This window comes from Malus domestica, chromosome 11, assembly GCF_042453785.1.
Source record: "Malus domestica chromosome 11, GDT2T_hap1".
Classification (NCBI taxonomy): Eukaryota; Viridiplantae; Streptophyta; class Magnoliopsida; order Rosales; family Rosaceae; genus Malus; species Malus domestica.
The window spans coordinates 38,746,420-38,764,498 of NC_091671.1; the positions used below are offsets into that span (position 1 = coordinate 38,746,420).

General features: G+C 39.0%; 1 long non-coding RNA gene across 4 annotated transcripts; it reads left to right on the forward strand.

Annotated features, from left to right (window-relative positions):
- The first annotated feature begins 3,418 nt into the window (after positions 1-3,418).
- LOC103449330 (uncharacterized) lies at positions 3,419-16,274 on the forward strand. 4 transcript variants are annotated; one of them, XR_011573353.1, is made up of 10 exons: positions 3,419-3,489; positions 3,625-3,760; positions 3,844-3,965; positions 4,721-10,073; positions 10,209-10,344; positions 10,428-10,549; positions 11,305-13,240; positions 14,123-14,171; positions 14,396-14,424; positions 14,520-16,274. It is a non-coding gene; the product is annotated as an uncharacterized lncRNA (long non-coding RNA). The 4 variants fall into 4 exon arrangements; XR_011573352.1 differs by lacking the exons at positions 3,419-3,489; positions 3,625-3,760; positions 3,844-3,965; ... (2 more) ...; positions 10,428-10,549; positions 11,305-13,240 and adding an exon at positions 13,320-14,023; XR_011573354.1 differs by lacking the exons at positions 3,419-3,489; positions 3,625-3,760; positions 3,844-3,965; ... (3 more) ...; positions 11,305-13,240; positions 14,396-14,424 and adding an exon at positions 13,322-14,023 and having other exon boundaries at positions 14,517-16,274.
- The last annotated feature ends 1,805 nt before the right edge of the window (positions 16,275-18,079 follow it).

The following is an 18,079-nucleotide window of genomic DNA, read 5'->3' on the forward strand; positions in this document are numbered from 1 at the left end:
CTGCTTTGCCCCCTTTCCGATTGGCGAACATGTGGAGGAGACGTATGCTTCTTGTGCAATTTCTTAGGAGTGACTTGAGTCCATCCTTCAACTTTGCTTGTCTTGGAGGATGCCCCCAGCGGTTGAGGTGAAAACTTTGAGTCGGAAGAGCCAGAAGTGAAAGTGGTATAGTTTGACTTCACCACATCGTCAAGATCTAGCTCGATGATTCCTTTCTGAGCCAGCTTCATGATGAGATCTTTCAGCACGAAGCACTTTTCTGTCGGATGACTGATGAAGCGGTGGAATTTACAGTATCTTGGACTGTCGGTACGATTCATCTCTTCTGGCCGTCTGCACTCAGGCAAGCCGATCACCTTCTTTTCCAGCAAGTCTTCTAACATGGCAACCACATCAGAGTCGGGGAATGGATAAGTTTTCTCCTCAAGCTCCTTCAAAGTGCGTCTACGCATCTCTTGATCACGAAAGCCTTCGGCTTGAATCGCCTTGCCTCGTGTGGAGATTTTGACGGGAGCTGTGTTGACCGTCATCGCTTCCTTGGTGGGTTTCCATGTAACATTTTCCACCTTTGTCCCAAGAACTTTGTCGTTCTTGTAGTCGGCGATCGGTTCTTTCTTCCCATGATGGGCGATGCTCAACTCCATGTCATGGGCGCGAGTGGCCAATTCCTCGAAGGTCCGCGGTTTAATGCCTTGAAGGATGTATTGCAAACCCCATTGCATGCCTTGGATGCACATCTCGATTGAAGAGGTTTCCGAGAGCCTGTCTTTACAGTCGAGGCTTAGAGTGCGCCATCTGTTGATGTAGTCAATGACTGGCTCGTCCTTCCACTGCTTTGTGCTCGTTAGTTCTAGCATGCTCACAGTGCGGCGGGTACTATAGAAGCGGTTGAGGAATTCCCGCTCTAACTGCTCCCAGCTGTTGATGGACTCAGGCTCTAGGTCTGTGTACCACTCAAAGGCGTTTCCTTTCAGCGAGCGCACAAACTGCTTGGCGAGGTAATCCCCTTCGGTTCCTGCGTTGTTGCAAGTTTCAACGAAGTGGGCAACGTGCTGTTTCGGGTTTCCCTTTCCATCAAATTGCATGAACTTTGGTGGTTGATATCCCCTCGGTATCTTTAGGGCATCAATCTTCTTGGAATAGGGCTTCGAGTAGAACAAGGAGGTATGTGAGCTCCCTTCGTACTGTGCCTTGATGGTGTTGGTGATCATCTCCTGCAGCTGCTGGATAGAAAGAGATCCCATGAGTGCCGCTGCTTGGTCTGGCTCCGGCTTCCCATCGATTTTCTTCACCGGGGGTTCTTCGTCTCCGCCAGCTCCTCCCTTTAGTGGATCATCTTCTGGGTCGGGTTTATCGCCGTCCTGCGCCTCCAGTCGGTTGACTAGTGCTGCAATTTGCAAGTCTTTTTCTTCCACAGTTCGGGTTAGCCTTGCGATTGCTTCATTCATTTGAGCCAGCTGCTCATCGATTGAAGTTGCTCCAATGGTCATGACTTGCATGGCTGAACTGTCGCTTGAATCGGCATCGGAGAGCATGGATTCGGAGTGTTTCCTTGGGCTTTCCCCCCTTGGTGCCCTTAGTGAGGCTAAGGTGATCAAAGGCTCGTGCCTTGGGTGCTTTTGTTCCCTTGGCAGAGTTGATGCAGAGGTGAAAGAGGCGGCAGAAGTAGCTCTTGCCATGCTTCGAGTCGTGATGCCCAAAGTGACACCAGTTGCGACGAGGACGCTTTTGTTCTTTGCACCGGTTGCGGGAACAGTTTGAGCCTTCCTTGATGCCATTAATTTTGGAAGTGTGCTTGAATTTCTTGAACGGAGAAAGAGATGAGAGGCAGAGATTGTCCCACTGGGCGTGCCAATTTGTGAACAAGGAAAATTCCTGAAACGAAAGAGACAAGAACAAACGCGCACAAACAAATATTTGTGTTTGATGATTTTGGGTTACAATCTCTCTCTATTTTGATCCTCTGATTCGATCTCCGTAAGGTGTGTATTTGTCGATGTGATTGATCCAAAGGGCCGTTGGGCTTGATCTAAGGATGAACGTTCTTCAAGGGCCGTGGACTTGATCTTGAAGGTGGATTTGAGCGGATCTTCAAAGGGGCTTTTGGGCTTGATCTTTGAAGAACAGTGATGAACGGATCTCCAAGGGCTTTTGGGCTTGATCTTGAAGAACAGTGATGAACGGATCTTCAAGGAGTTTTGGGCTTGATCTTGAAGAACGGTTGGATTTGTGGATTTGTCGACGTTGTTGATCCAAAGGGTCGTTGGGGCTTGATCTTGGATGAACGGATGATGAACGATGGTGCTTTCTTCAAGGGCCGTCGGGGCTTGATCTTGAATTGGTGGATGGTTGATCCAAGGGGCCGTCGGGGCTTGATCTTGGAAGAACGATGAACGAAGAACGAAGAAGGCTTTCTTGATTCTTCGGGAACCTAGATGCTTAAGAGCTTCGGAGTTTCAGAGCTTCAGAGCTTCAAGGTGTAATATGAATTGGTCCCTCAAATGAATGAAATGGGCTTGTATTTATAGAATTTTCCAAGGCCTAATTTTGAATATAATATCCCAGATGAAATAAGTCGTTTCTGCCAGGTGTTGACACGTGTCTTATTTGATGACTTTTCCAACTCATTTCAATTTTCGTTGAGTCACATGCTACGTGTAAAATTTATGCAATACATGAGCGTTGACACTTTGATTTATCGGTCAACATTTATTTACCGAAATTTCGATGTCTACAGATACATTTTTGGCCTGTAGACGCTGGTGGTGTCAGGCTTAGGGACGATATCATAGCAAAAATGTTGGTATTTGTCCATGTTTTTCATAGCGTGTTTTGGACAATTAATCTGATATTTTTTTGTGTCTTTTCCGGCCACAAGTCTGCATGTTGATTTATGCTGGTTTGCCAGGAAGTAGGTGAACACAACAGACGAGATATAACTCTTGCCATGATGAAGAATTACCTGTTACTTCTAAGTAAGTTCATTGATGACAAAACAAAAGTACCATCACTGATTGAAGAGGCATGAGCAGGTGGTTAACTGTGTTTTTTTGTTTGCTTGTTATATGGTATTTTTTCACAACTTATGACTAGTTTGGTATTGCTATATTTTTAAAAAAAATTATTTCTGCTATATTGTAAAAATAAACAGCTGTAAAATAAATTAGTTGAGTGTTTGATAAACTTTTTTTTAAAGCTTGTGCAGGTTCTTATTTATTTACTCATCCAATCAAGATAACATCGTACGACTTGCCATCTGTTTCCTATCTTTTCCGTTGCCACCACTCTTGCTGTTCGTGTCTCACTGAGCTACATAGTCAATCACGTACTTTATTTCTTATACAGGTATAATTCTGTAACAACCGCAAAACATGTTAAAAAATTATAATTTATTTCTTTTCTGTAAATGGTTGCTACTGTCACAGCCCGTCCCGGAATTTTTAATTCCGAGGACGTGAAATTACAAAAACGCCCTTAAACGGGATTAAGGTGCGTAATTTTGGTGTTTGTTTTACCTAAAATTTCTAAGCTATTGTCGTGTTGGACTTTAGGTAGGGTCCTATACCCTAATTTCCTCCCCATTTTCCGTAACCTTTCCTTCTCTCTCTTCTTCTTCCATTTCAGATTTTCACTCTCTCTCTCTCTTACTCTCTAACATACGGACTCACACACAAACCACAATCAAATCTCCACGAACGTCCAAGTTAAGACCACCATTGCAACCCTGAGGACTCCACGATCACGTAGACACCATTTTCAGGTAAGTTTTGCTTCGGAAAACCCTAGTTTTTAAGGTCCCGTGTTTATATATTGTTCATGATCTTTTAAATGGTTACGATTTAGGCTAAAACAAGCTCACAGTGAGCTTAAGGAGGTCACTAGGAGGCTCGGAGTGCCTCGTTTGAACAAAATGGACGTCGGGATCACGTGGTTCATCTTTGGCCGGTTTTCTTGGAATTTTTCCGGTGAGATTTCCTGGTTTTTAGAGCTTTAAAGTAGTATATTGTGATTCTACATGTTTGGGGCTTCAATTTGATATATTATACGAAGAAAATGGTTGAGAAACGAAGGAGAACGAAGCATTTGAAAATTCCCCAGTTTTCCGGTCACCGGAAAAACCAGTCCGGCGACCCAAGGAAGAAGAAGGTGCGCGTGGGGGCGCGTGGACCCGTGCCTTCCTTGGCGCGTGGGGGCGCGTGATAAAGTAAACAATTATTTTAAAAATATGTCGACGTCCGTGACGTCGAGTAGATCACTGTGGTATATTCATATACCTAAATTGAACACCGTATGAGAAAGTTATTAAGGATTGTTGGTTAGGTGTTCGAATAACGTTTTATAGTTTTGGTGAAAATGTGAATTGATGATCCGACCGTTGGATCGTCACCAAAATTTGATACGTTGTAATACGTAATATTTGAGGATTATTGGAACTTACGGATTGGGAATCCGAGTTATGGATCTTCCGGAATTGGAATTGTAAGTCCATAATATAAAATGTTAACCGTCACTTAGTTTTGGAAATTGACGGAGATCCGACCGTTGGATGGTAATGAAATTTTAGGATGTTATCCTAGAGATATATTGTGGACCTCTGGAAGTTATGGATTTAAAATCTGAGTGGCAGATCTTCCGGATCGAACTACGTAGTGACGTATTTTATATAAGTTATATATTCTATCGATATGAATTTTGAGCCTGGATTTGATTACTATTCTAGGCGGCGATCGTCATGACGCCTTGATGTGTGGTGCTAGGGAGTTGTTGGACGAACTCCAGGTGAGTGGGCAGTTTTGTTTTCCGTATATATATATACTTGACGTTTCCCAGAAATTGAATTGAAATGAAAATATGTTTAAAATGAAATGCATATGAGTTATGTGGAAAAACGGGAAGTGAAATACCATGCATAGAATTGATATGAAAAGTATATAGAAATGTGAGTTGAAATGCCATGCATGAATTAATATATGATGCATATGTATGAATTGGTGCGGTGGACGCACAAGTAAGAATTGATTTATGATGCATATGTATGAATTGGTGCGGTGGACGCACATGTAAGAATTGATTTATGATGCATATGTATGAAATGGTGCGGTGGACGCACAGGTGAGTATCAGGTGATTATTTAAATACTGTTATGATGATGTTGATATATATTGAGCTCAAATCCTGCACCATGGTTTAGTGCTTATAGTATTCACCGCATCGCACGCTCGCCTTGGATCCAAGTAGATGCTAGTCGTACAGTCCACGCGGAGTGGGTACGACAGACCAGTCGCGAGAGTGTTAGTGAGATTCCGACTGGTGGGTGACCTTAGATTATGTGCACAGATGATTTATGAGAAGCACTAGAGCGTAACTTGTGTGCAGAAGGCCGGACGGGTCACAGAGGTGACTCCGGTAGAGTGATAATGATAGATTTTGAGCTCTAGGTTCAACCGTATAGGGCTATTAGAGGGCCTACGGTTGATTACTTTCTTGCACCTGATATGATTATGTTGATGCATTCATACCTTATTACTGTTGAGATGATGTGGCATGGCATAATTAATATGAGAAATGTTGAGATGACATGGCATGGCATGATTGATAAAGAAAAATGTTGAGATAGTAAAAATGAAGTTTTGAGAATATATATGTATATTTATATTTTACATTTCTGGGAAAGTATACAGGTTTTACGGAGAGGGGTTACAACGTTTTGAGAAATGTTTGGATTTGGAAAAGAATTGTTTTACTGACCCACTCAATTTTGGTTTTGCGCCCCTCCAGGTTCAGGAATCACAAAGGTGTGGTGACTACGAGGAATTCGACGGTGTTCTGACAGATTGGACAAAATTAGGACTCACCTTCGGGTGTATCAACTTATAAATTGTATCTTAAAGCTTCTGTACTGTGCAAATGGTTACGTCACTCTCACGTGACGGCCAGCATGCCCTCCTTCGGGACGGGGTGTGTCAGTTGGTATCAGAGCATGGTTGCAATCTTGGACATCTTGAGAAGTTTCTAGTGAATTCTGTCAGAACTACACCGCCTCGTAGCAAACCACGTAGTTAGAGGAACTTAGTCTCCCTGATTTAGCGAGTTAGGGGAAACTATTCTTGTGGTGATTCAGTATATTAGAAAAATGGACATTTTAAGACGGGTTATGAGTTGAATTTGAATCACTTAAGAGAAATGATGAACCTGAGGGAACAAAGTGACGGTTTAACCATTTGGAAAAGATGTTTCGGATTATGCAAGTCAAAGGAATCTTCCTTCTGACAAGGGGTCGAGATGACTACCTGATTTTGGTTATGAATTTGTATCCTGGTGGAAACAGGAGTATGATTTGTTGTCACCGGAGGAACAGTCGATTGAGAATTGTTTAAGGACTTGTTTAAGGAAAAGTTTATCCCTCCGGCATTTATCGATGGTAGTAAACAAGAGTTTACAAATATGAGACAAGGAAGGTGATGATCGAGGGATATTATAGAAAGTTTTCAGACTTGCCTCGTTTCATCCAGATATTGTTGTTAATTTGGTGGAGGTGTTATGTTGTTTTAAGTTGGGTGGCAAAAAGGGAAGTGGTATTTTGGGTGACCACTATCCATTGTACTTCTTACCAGGAATATACGAGATGCTATTGAGTCTTGAGGACTCTGAGAACATGAGCAACGAGAATAAAGAAGAATAAGAAATGAATGGGAATTAAAAGAAGACGATAAAGTTAATGATTCGTCATATCAAGGATATAGAAAAATTCAGAGCTTCGAAAGAAGTGAAGCTAGAGTTAATTCTTCCAGCTGAGGTTTTATTGTCGCTGGTCAGAGTAAAAGTGATGGATATACTGGTAATCCCAGATATTTGAGACAAGGTGTCTCGAGTAAAGGAAATGTACCTTGTGTAGCAGGTACAAAATTAACACTTTGGGAAATGTGAAATTAATGAATGTGTTTATGTGAACAGAGGGGACACAGAATTGTGAATCGTCCCTAGAATCAGTTGTACTCAACAATTTTCCATGATATCATAGTGTCGATTCAGCAGAGTTATGGACTTAGTAGTTTGGTCGGATTGACCGTGAGTACAGAGAGATTTGATGAGTTATATGTTCAGCTGTACAGACTATGAGAAATTGGTGAGTTATAGGCTCGGCCGTACCGACCACGCGGAGTGGATCCGGCCGACGTATTATTGAGATAAGAGTTGAATCAGCCGTATTGGTCATTCTAGTTGACTTCGGCTGATATATTTCTTATTATGTATGTTATTACCTTGAGAGTAGTAAATAAATGTAGTTGAGATGAGTGTATGTATTTTGCATTGAGTGACAAAATAGTAATGTTATATCTTTGAGAGTGGTTGCTTACTTATCGAGACAACGATGATTTATCAGTATTGCGGGCTGCAGACCGTAATATTAATAACTCATTCGTGGATTCGTTAAGCAAGCAACCCGGTAGATTATTTTATGTTAGTATTGTACTTATTTGGAATGCTTAATAATAATAGAATATATATTGTATCAGTTAATTCTGTTCCATTAGATTGGTTGGTTATAATTGTGACAAGACGAAATGTTATGGGAAACCAGTACTTTCCATCGATCTGGATGAACAGAGATTACTTTTGTAAGTATGCAAAATGGATTGAGTCAGGCTGTTATTTATGCTGTGAGAGCAAAGAGATTGTTTTCGAAAGGCTGTCAAAAATACTTAGCTCATGTGGTGCTAAATGATGTTGTTTGGAGTAGTGTGAATAATGTCGAAAGAGTTAGACTTTTCTTGATGTCTTCCCTGAAAGTATACCTGGATTGCCTTCAGGCAGAGATATGAGGTTCACTATTGATTTGTTGCCAGGTATAAATTTATATTGGAGATTAGTTCATGATGAGTTAAGGGAATTGGAAATTCAGTTGAGGGAATTGGTTGATAAAAGTTTTATTCAACCTAGTACAACACTTTTGAGGAGCCCCAGTTTGTTGGTGAGGAAGAAAATGGATCTTGAGACTGTTCATTGATTATAGACAATGGAGTCGGGTAACGATTGAGAACCGTTATCCATGGTGATGTACTGATGTTTATTTAACCAGCTCAGAAGTAATTGCGAAGATTCAAAGATTGAATTGAGATCTGGTTACTACCAATTGAATATTATAAGTGACGTTGATCATAAGATGGTTTTCTGGACTTGTTATAGTTTTTATGAAGTTTGGTGATGCTATGTGGATACTCATGCTGTTTTATGAGTTATTGGATGAAGTATTCCAATAATGCCTTGATAAATAGATATCATTTTCATTGAAGATATTCTGGCATATTCTGAGCCAGAGCGGAGCATGTAAACGTATTAAGTCAATGAAGCAAAGATTGAGAGAACGTTGGTTGTATGCTAAGTTTAGCAAATACTAATGTTGGATGAATCAAGCAGCATTTCTGGGATATGTTATATATTCTTAAGGTATTCAAGTGAATCCTTAAAAGGTAACAGAAATTAAAATTTGGAACAACCACGAGTCGTAATTGAGATTTGGAATTTCTTAGCTTACCATGCTATTTTGGATGGTTGTGAAAGAATTTTTAGTCATTGCTTTGTCATTAACGAGACTGTTGAGAAAAGAGGTCATGTATGAGTGGGAAGGAAATTGTGAGCAAAGGATTCAACAACTGAAGTATTTCCTCACTCATGCACGTATTTTGGTATTCCCAGATAATAGTAGTAATCATAAATTTTTAGTGATGTTTCTTGAATGGTATTGGAGGCATGTTGATGCAAATGTTAGGGTGATTGCATACGTTTCACGATAAATGGAATCTCATAAGATGAATTACCCTACTGGTGATTTGGAAGTCACGATTACCATTCTTGCTGTGAAGTTATGGAGACATTATATTTTAGTGGGAATGCAAGATTTTTTTTACGAATCCAAAAAGTCTTCAATATCCATTACTTGGAAGGATTTTGATATGAGGCAGCGAAAGTGAATTGTATTGCTTAATGAACATGATTGTACGATCAGGGTGATCGTAAAGTTTGTTCTAGCTGAAGCACTTGGTGAGAAGACTACAGTAAGATTAATATCTGGCACGTTTGCCAAGAGTATCATTTTGTGGATTGAAAACCAACGGAAGAAAAATTAAGAATGGAAGATCGAGAAGAAGTTATACTTGTTAAGTAACAAGTTAGTACATTTACTCCAGTGTTGAGTAACAACCTTTCCCAGACAGTGCAACACTACTTATTTGTTTTATGGAAAAGAGAATTGGATTACGGAACTGCTAAGTTTCTTAAGTATGTTGGTTGTGCAGTTTCCGAAGTAACGCCATAAGGACCATGAAATGTGTCACGTGAGTCGGTTTTTGATGACTTGTGAATGGAATGTTTCTGGGTAGAGAAAGATTCGATCGAGAAAGAGTTTTAGTAGACCCTGAGACTATGGATGAGTCTCCTCAAAGTATTCAGGTGATTAAGTTAACCTGAAGTAACCAGGAATGGCAAAAGAGATCAACAGATGGATATGCCACTAATCGAGTGTGTAAGGTAAATGGTTTGATATTTTTGGAAAATTCACCACGAACAGAAATGAAGAGAATTGGAAAAGAGACAAGATAAGATTTAAACACATCAGACCGTTTTGATCATTAAAAGAATCAATGAAGTTGCATATAAGTTTGTGATGCCTTCAAAATTGGCTAAGGTGCATAATGCATTATATTTCGATGCGTTGTCACTAGGTGGCAGATTCGTCACATGGGATTCTGGTGCAACTATTTAGAATTCAATTGGATTCGACTTGATAAGGAACCAAGGACTACTTTGGATTGGGAAAAGAAGGTCCTGAGAATTAAGACAGAGTAAGTGGTAAAAGCTTTGTGAAGGAAATCATTCAGTAGAAAATTATGTGGGAGAAAGAGAAACGGATGAGAGAGATTTACCCGAAGCTATTGTTGGAGTATGGTTGATTTAGTTGATTGCTGGAATTTCGGGGACGAAATTCTATAAGGAGGGAAGATTGTCACAGCCCGTCCCGGAATTTTTAATTCCGAGGACGTGAAATTACAAAAACGCCCTTAAACGGGATTAAGGTGCGTAATTTTGGTGTTTGTTTTACCTAAAATTTCTAAGCTATTGTCGTGTTGGACTTTAGGTAGGGTCCTATACCCTAATTTCCTCCCCATTTTCCGTAACCTTTCCTTCTCTCTCTTCTTCTTCCATTTCAGATTTTCACTCTCTCTCTCTCTTACTCTCTAACATACGGACTCACACACAAACCACAATCAAATCTCCACGAACGTCCAAGTTAAGACCACCATTGCAACCCTGAGGACTCCACGATCACGTAGACACCATTTTCAGGTAAGTTTTGCTTCGGAAAACCCTAGTTTTTAAGGTCCCGTGTTTATATATTGTTCATGATCTTTTAAATGGTTACGATTTAGGCTAAAACAAGCTCACAGTGAGCTTAAGGAGGTCACTAGGAGGCTCGGAGTGCCTCGTTTGAACAAAATGGACGTCGGGATCACGTGGTTCATCTTTGGCCGGTTTTCTTGGAATTTTTCCGGTGAGATTTCCTGGTTTTTAGAGCTTTAAAGTAGTATATTGTGATTCTACATGTTTGGGGCTTCAATTTGATATATTATACGAAGAAAATGGTTGAGAAACGAAGGAGAACGAAGCATTTGAAAATTCCCCAGTTTTCCGGTCACCGGAAAAACCAGTCCGGCGACCCAAGGAAGAAGAAGGTGCGCGTGGGGGCGCGTGGACCCGTGCCTTCCTTGGCGCGTGGGGGCGCGTGATAAAGTAAACAATTATTTTAAAAATATGTCGACGTCCGTGACGTCGAGTAGATCACTGTGGTATATTCATATACCTAAATTGAACACCGTATGAGAAAGTTATTAAGGATTGTTGGTTAGGTGTTCGAATAACGTTTTATAGTTTTGGTGAAAATGTGAATTGATGATCCGACCGTTGGATCGTCACCAAAATTTGATACGTTGTAATACGTAATATTTGAGGATTATTGGAACTTACGGATTGGGAATCCGAGTTATGGATCTTCCGGAATTGGAATTGTAAGTCCATAATATAAAATGTTAACCGTCACTTAGTTTTGGAAATTGACGGAGATCCGACCGTTGGATGGTAATGAAATTTTAGGATGTTATCCTAGAGATATATTGTGGACCTCTGGAAGTTATGGATTTAAAATCTGAGTGGCAGATCTTCCGGATCGAACTACGTAGTGACGTATTTTATATAAGTTATATATTCTATCGATATGAATTTTGAGCCTGGATTTGATTACTATTCTAGGCGGCGATCGTCATGACGCCTTGATGTGTGGTGCTAGGGAGTTGTTGGACGAACTCCAGGTGAGTGGGCAGTTTTGTTTTCCGTATATATATATACTTGACGTTTCCCAGAAATTGAATTGAAATGAAAATATGTTTAAAATGAAATGCATATGAGTTATGTGGAAAAACGGGAAGTGAAATACCATGCATAGAATTGATATGAAAAGTATATAGAAATGTGAGTTGAAATGCCATGCATGAATTAATATATGATGCATATGTATGAATTGGTGCGGTGGACGCACAAGTAAGAATTGATTTATGATGCATATGTATGAATTGGTGCGGTGGACGCACATGTAAGAATTGATTTATGATGCATATGTATGAAATGGTGCGGTGGACGCACAGGTGAGTATCAGGTGATTATTTAAATACTGTTATGATGATGTTGATATATATTGAGCTCAAATCCTGCACCATGGTTTAGTGCTTATAGTATTCACCGCATCGCACGCTCGCCTTGGATCCAAGTAGATGCTAGTCGTACAGTCCACGCGGAGTGGGTACGACAGACCAGTCGCGAGAGTGTTAGTGAGATTCCGACTGGTGGGTGACCTTAGATTATGTGCACAGATGATTTATGAGAAGCACTAGAGCGTAACTTGTGTGCAGAAGGCCGGACGGGTCACAGAGGTGACTCCGGTAGAGTGATAATGATAGATTTTGAGCTCTAGGTTCAACCGTATAGGGCTATTAGAGGGCCTACGGTTGATTACTTTCTTGCACCTGATATGATTATGTTGATGCATTCATACCTTATTACTGTTGAGATGATGTGGCATGGCATAATTAATATGAGAAATGTTGAGATGACATGGCATGGCATGATTGATAAAGAAAAATGTTGAGATAGTAAAAATGAAGTTTTGAGAATATATATGTATATTTATATTTTACATTTCTGGGAAAGTATACAGGTTTTACGGAGAGGGGTTACAACGTTTTGAGAAATGTTTGGATTTGGAAAAGAATTGTTTTACTGACCCACTCAATTTTGGTTTTGCGCCCCTCCAGGTTCAGGAATCACAAAGGTGTGGTGACTACGAGGAATTCGACGGTGTTCTGACAGATTGGACAAAATTAGGACTCACCTTCGGGTGTATCAACTTATAAATTGTATCTTAAAGCTTCCGTACTGTGCAAATGGTTACGTCACTCTCACGTGACAGCCAGCATGCCCTCCTTCGGGACGGGGTGTGTCAGCTACTTAAATCAAATCTTTACTAACATTGCTCTTCAAGAGAACTGGTTGTTACCAAAATTAAACAACCTGTAAAGTTAATGTTAAACAGGAGATGCAGCGTTATTCAAGCACGAATTATCAACAAATCTGTATTTTGCACGAAACAGATTTTTGCTTAATTTTCTGTTGGTAATTTCAACTTTCAGTTATTGTTATAAATTTTCTGTCATTTGGTCACAGTATCATGTGATTTTAACTTTTGTTATAATTTTTCCAATGCCTAAGAAATTTTTTACATTGATGTTGTTATCTAGCTCACAAAGATTACAAGGTATGTTGCCATTCCTCATGATCTGCATATCTATCGTCTATATAATTTCAACAAACAATATTATACAACCTGTGTCAACTTGCAGAGTGAAGCTTAATTTATATTCATTAGTTCAACACTGACATGTAAACCTGATTCATGTATGGATATAATTGTTTAATCTTTTACTGCACCTTAAGCAACCGAAAAGTGAGGACGATGAAAACAGTTATATAAACAAATAAATGTAATTGAACAAGTTCATACATATATGTTGCTCATTTGTTTCAGCATTTTTGCTTTGGCTCATCTGATTGAAATGTTCTTCCATAACAGGTTCCAACTTAGTTTTTTCCAGCACCTTATAAAAAATTGATTCCGTCTTGCACAAATTACAAGGTATGCTCTAACTTATGATTTCATAAATTTCATACGAATTGATGCTGGTTGTAAATACATTTCAGCATGTTCAATTTTACACCTGCAGCATCGCGCGGGTACCATTGCTAGTATATACTAAAACTCAATTTTCAGGTGGCACTATTGATGTGCGGACAGAAATGCCCCTGATTTTTTGCTTGATTTACCGTTTTGCCTTTCTTTACTTCTTTAGCCTTCGATTAGGTTTTTTCTGACCTTTACCTTTGTTTTGCCTTTTCTCTCTCGCCACCGATCTCTTCTTGGATCCGTCTTCTCTCTCACAAATCTTTGCTTCTGTCATTTTCGAACTACAAATCTCTTCTTCCGTCTTCTGTTTGCGCTCTGTTGGCTTCTCTCTATAAAAGTCCTCTCTCTCCTCCTTCGCCATACCCAAGCTTTTCTTTGTCGGTTTGCTTTCCTGATTTCTGCTTTCCCCTTTTGCTCCCTGCTGCAGATCAGCAGCTGCACTGCTGTTCTTCCTCTCCTCCTTAATTCTTCCACTCCAAATACTTCATTTCATCATAACATTTTCATACGGCAACGAAATCGCGCAAGGTCGGAGCTTATAGATTCGTATTAGAACCCTCTTCCATTTGATATGAAACCCACACCTCAAAATCAACCGTGCTCAAAGATTCGAGCCTAGAACAGTGACGGTTTTTTGGCAGAGTTTTGCTGATTCCGCCCAATCCGGCAGGAATTTGGTCTCGGCCCAAGAGAGAAAGTTGATCCTCTCCTGACGATATTTCTACCTATACTTTCGTTGAGTGAACTGAAAGTTTTATTTTATTTTATTTTTATTTTATGTTTTTTTAGTTTTTGGTTTGTGGGTTTTTAATTTTTTTTATTTTTTTTGTGCAGGTAAAGGAAGAACCCAGAAGCGATATGTTCACTGTTCAGCAGCTAATAGGTATGCCTAAGACCTCTTGCTGGTTGCGACAATCTCCAGTGTCTTACTCTATTTCTCTCTCTATAGTACCAGTACATGTATAAACAGATGTATACATCCATAAACAAACATGCATACTCTCATTTGTTGGATTTTTTATGCTCAATGAGATTGAAGAAAATTTGAGTCCATCTAATTTTTGAATTTTTATAATATATCTGGGAACCTTGGATGTATATGGACAGTCTGCGGATGTTTGACTAACAAAACAAAGGCAAGTTAACATTTCTTTTGCAAATTTTTAATTTGTTTCTCTCAAATTGATAGTTTTTATTCATTTGGATTTTTTTCCTCTCAAATTTTTAGCAGACGGGGGAAATGGTGAAGATGGCAATGCTGAAAATGAAGTTTCTCAGACACCAAGAAGTAATCTTTTCGGCTTCTCAGCCTCGCTTGATGATGAGTGTTCTCATGGAGATGACTAGCGGAGTGTTCTCATGGAAAATTTCAAATTAAAGGTTGCAATCAAATCCTTAACAACTTTTATGCTTTTTTTTCCTCCCTAATTGGGAGTAGCTGAGCACGGAACCGTTAATTTGGGTTACATTTGGGGAGACTATATATGTTTAGGTGTCGATTCTAGACTAACCTGTGTCGTGACTAAACGTACCACCAGCTTAACGTACAACAAGTTCTTTCGATTAAGTCGGGATGTGGGCCTCACCATGGCTAGTCTAAGGTCGGGTTGGGAAGAAATGTTTTGATGGCTATAAGTGATTAAGTCTAAACTTATATCTTATTACCTCAAGAATATATACATTGGTTTTTGACTCCACTCTAACAGTTTTCAGATTTTCTGAGGAAGCTCAGAGGGTAGAGACTGCCGCTCGTCTAGCGTACCAGCTTTCCAGTGTTGGTGGCTCGATGTTTAGCCTCATGGTGGGTTGAGACACTACTAGTCTCAACCCACAAATGTTTTGAGTGAGGTGCTGTAAATTGATTACTATTGGCGCTCAAGCAATGACCGTAGACACAAGTAAAAAATAGTAAGCATCAATAACTTCAGTTCAGAGAAGAATATATTACTTTTGTTGTTTTCTTATAAATATATGATAATAATTATGTTATGAGTAATTATTTATGCAGCATAAACCTTGGTTACTTGACTGATTACGATCACATGGAAGTGGGACATGCTGCATCGTAATCAGTCAAGTAACCAGGGTTTATGCTGCATAAATAATGACCCAGAACATAATTATTATCATATATTTACAAGAAAACAATAAAAGTAATATATTCTTCTATCAATTGAAGTTATTGATACTTACTATTTTTGACCCGTGGCTACCGCCATTGCTTGAGCGCCAGTAGTAATCGATTTACGACACCTCACTCAGAACATCCAAGGGTTGGGACTAGTAGTGTCCCAACCCACAACAAGGTTAGACACCGAGCCACCAGCACTGGTACGCTAAACGAGTGGCCGTCTCTATCCTCTGAGCCTCCTCAAGCAAATCTGAAAATTGTCAGAGTGGAAATAAAAAATCAGTGTATATATTTTTGAGGTAATAAGATATAAGTTTAGATTTTTCACTTTTAGCCATCGAAACATTTCTTTCCAGCCCGACCTCAGACCAACCATGGTAAGGTACACATTCCGACTTGATCGAAAGAACTTGTTGTAGGTTAAGCTGGTGGTACGTTTGGTCACGACACAGGTTAGTTTAGAATCGACGTCCAAGCATATATAGTCTCCTCAAATGTAACCCAAATTAATGGTTCCGTGCTCAACTGCTCCCAATTAGGGATGTAAAAAAAAGCTATTAAGGATTTGATTGCAACCTTTATTTTGAAATTTTCCAACAAGAACACAATAAAAAAAATTCACTAAGCGCAATAGAGTTCGGAGAGGGGCCAAACCTTTTGCATTAGGTTGGGAGATATTGGACTTCTCTCTTACACCAGCATTTAGACCATCTCCAACCCTTAGGCTAATACTTCAAATTCTCATAAAACATAGGTTTTAGTTTAGAAACAGTTTTTCTGTTCCAACCTTTCTAGCTTAAATTTTTTAGTCTGAGATTATTAAAGAATAAATTTAAGTTAATTTTTTCTTTTAAAGTAATTTTTTTTAAATTATGTACACTATCATAATTTAATTTTATGAACATTTTAACCTAAAAATCACTAAATTTGGATGAGTTTTAAGTTAAATATATATTTTTAATTATTTTAGCCTTTGGATTTTAATTTGGTCCGTTAATTTTTTTTTAACCGTTAGATTTATTTATATTCGATTTTAGCCATTGGATTCAATAAATCCTGGGAGGCATGCTCTTGTGGGTGGGGTCCCGGTGGTGGTGTCTACACCATTTTCTGGGCTAAATCCTGGGGGAATTTAGCTTTTGTTTGACTTTTAGCTTTTAGCTCACATATTTAGCATGAGTTTAGTTGGGTTTGAGGGAATAAAACCTAAAAAATAGCATTTAGCCTAGGTTGGGTTTGATTTTTGAAGCAGCAAAAGGGGGGAAATAAATTAGGTTTGTACAAGTATAAAGGGAAACAGCTTAAGTCGACGTATCAAGAATCCCAAACTTACCTTGGCATTAGTATGAATCCTGCAAGAACATAAAAACGGAAACTAAATCTAACATTAAAAGTAAAAAAATTAAGAGATAAGAGAGATTGGGTCCGAATCATTCACCTGCGGGGAGAAGCAATGGCGTATATCCTCCAGGAGCTACTTCTTCCATAGGAGGATCCTCTAAAAGTTCAGACACCCACGCTGGCATCGACTCCGGCATGTAGGGTTCGGCGTCTGCCCTTAACCTTGACCCTGACCCTGACGCCATATTCTCTCTCTCTCCGTCTTTCTCTGAGATTGCAGATCGATTGTTCGACTTGGAGGCGGAGGTTCTGGGTTCCCTTATATTTTTAGGTTTCGGCTTCACTGTCTCGGGCTGGGCTTGGTTTTATTTTTTATTTTTATTTTAATTCTCTCCTAATGGTTAGTAGAGTCAATTCCTCTTGTTTACTAGACTTTTGTCAAGGAGAAAACAAGAGTCAATTTCTTGGAAAATCCAATCTGAAATATTGATATTCCTAGGTAAATCGGAAGAATAAGTCAGAAATCGATAACTAATTTAGAAGCATGTTTACTTATTTGAAATTAGTATATTTTTTTATTGTTTGCGTATGAAATAATCTATCGTCATGATTTGATATCTGATTATTTAGATAATAGTGGTATTAATTTGAGTTATGCCCAGTAGGGAACTTGGACAATAAAGATCAAGCTCAAAGGATGATATTTGGTGCAAATAGCATATCCCTAGTAAAAGTATATGAAATTATTTTTTATCGATATAATGACGGAACAAAGGCCATAACGTTTGTCGTACTGAGACGATATATGATGAGACTATTAGTTACAAATATAGTGCTAGTTAGTTTAATAGTATTTTCGGGAGTATATTTTTCTTCATAAATAAGTTTTGCACACTCGTTTACTCCTTTTGCAAGCATTCTTCTTCTTTTTATTTTATTTTTTATTTTATTTTTTATAGTTTAGATTAAACAAATTAGTTTAAATGACATAACTAAACAAAAACATAGACTGAACAAATGGTGTTTACGGAAATCACTTTCCTTTGGTCTATTTGAACCATGAGGTTTTAAAAACCGTATCATTTAATATCTTTTGTCTATTTGAACGTCTTATCATCCATTAAACTCACGAGTTCTTTTCTAATGTGGTCTAAATATGACGTACGCGTTAGTCATATAAGAGTCTCAAGCTCACCACGTCCTCAATTTAATAAATAATCAAGCAATTCATCCGACCAAACACACAAACTTATACAACTTCAACCTTAGAGTGCAATATAAAAAAATTAAAAATTCGTGGCCAATTTTTAAAATCACCC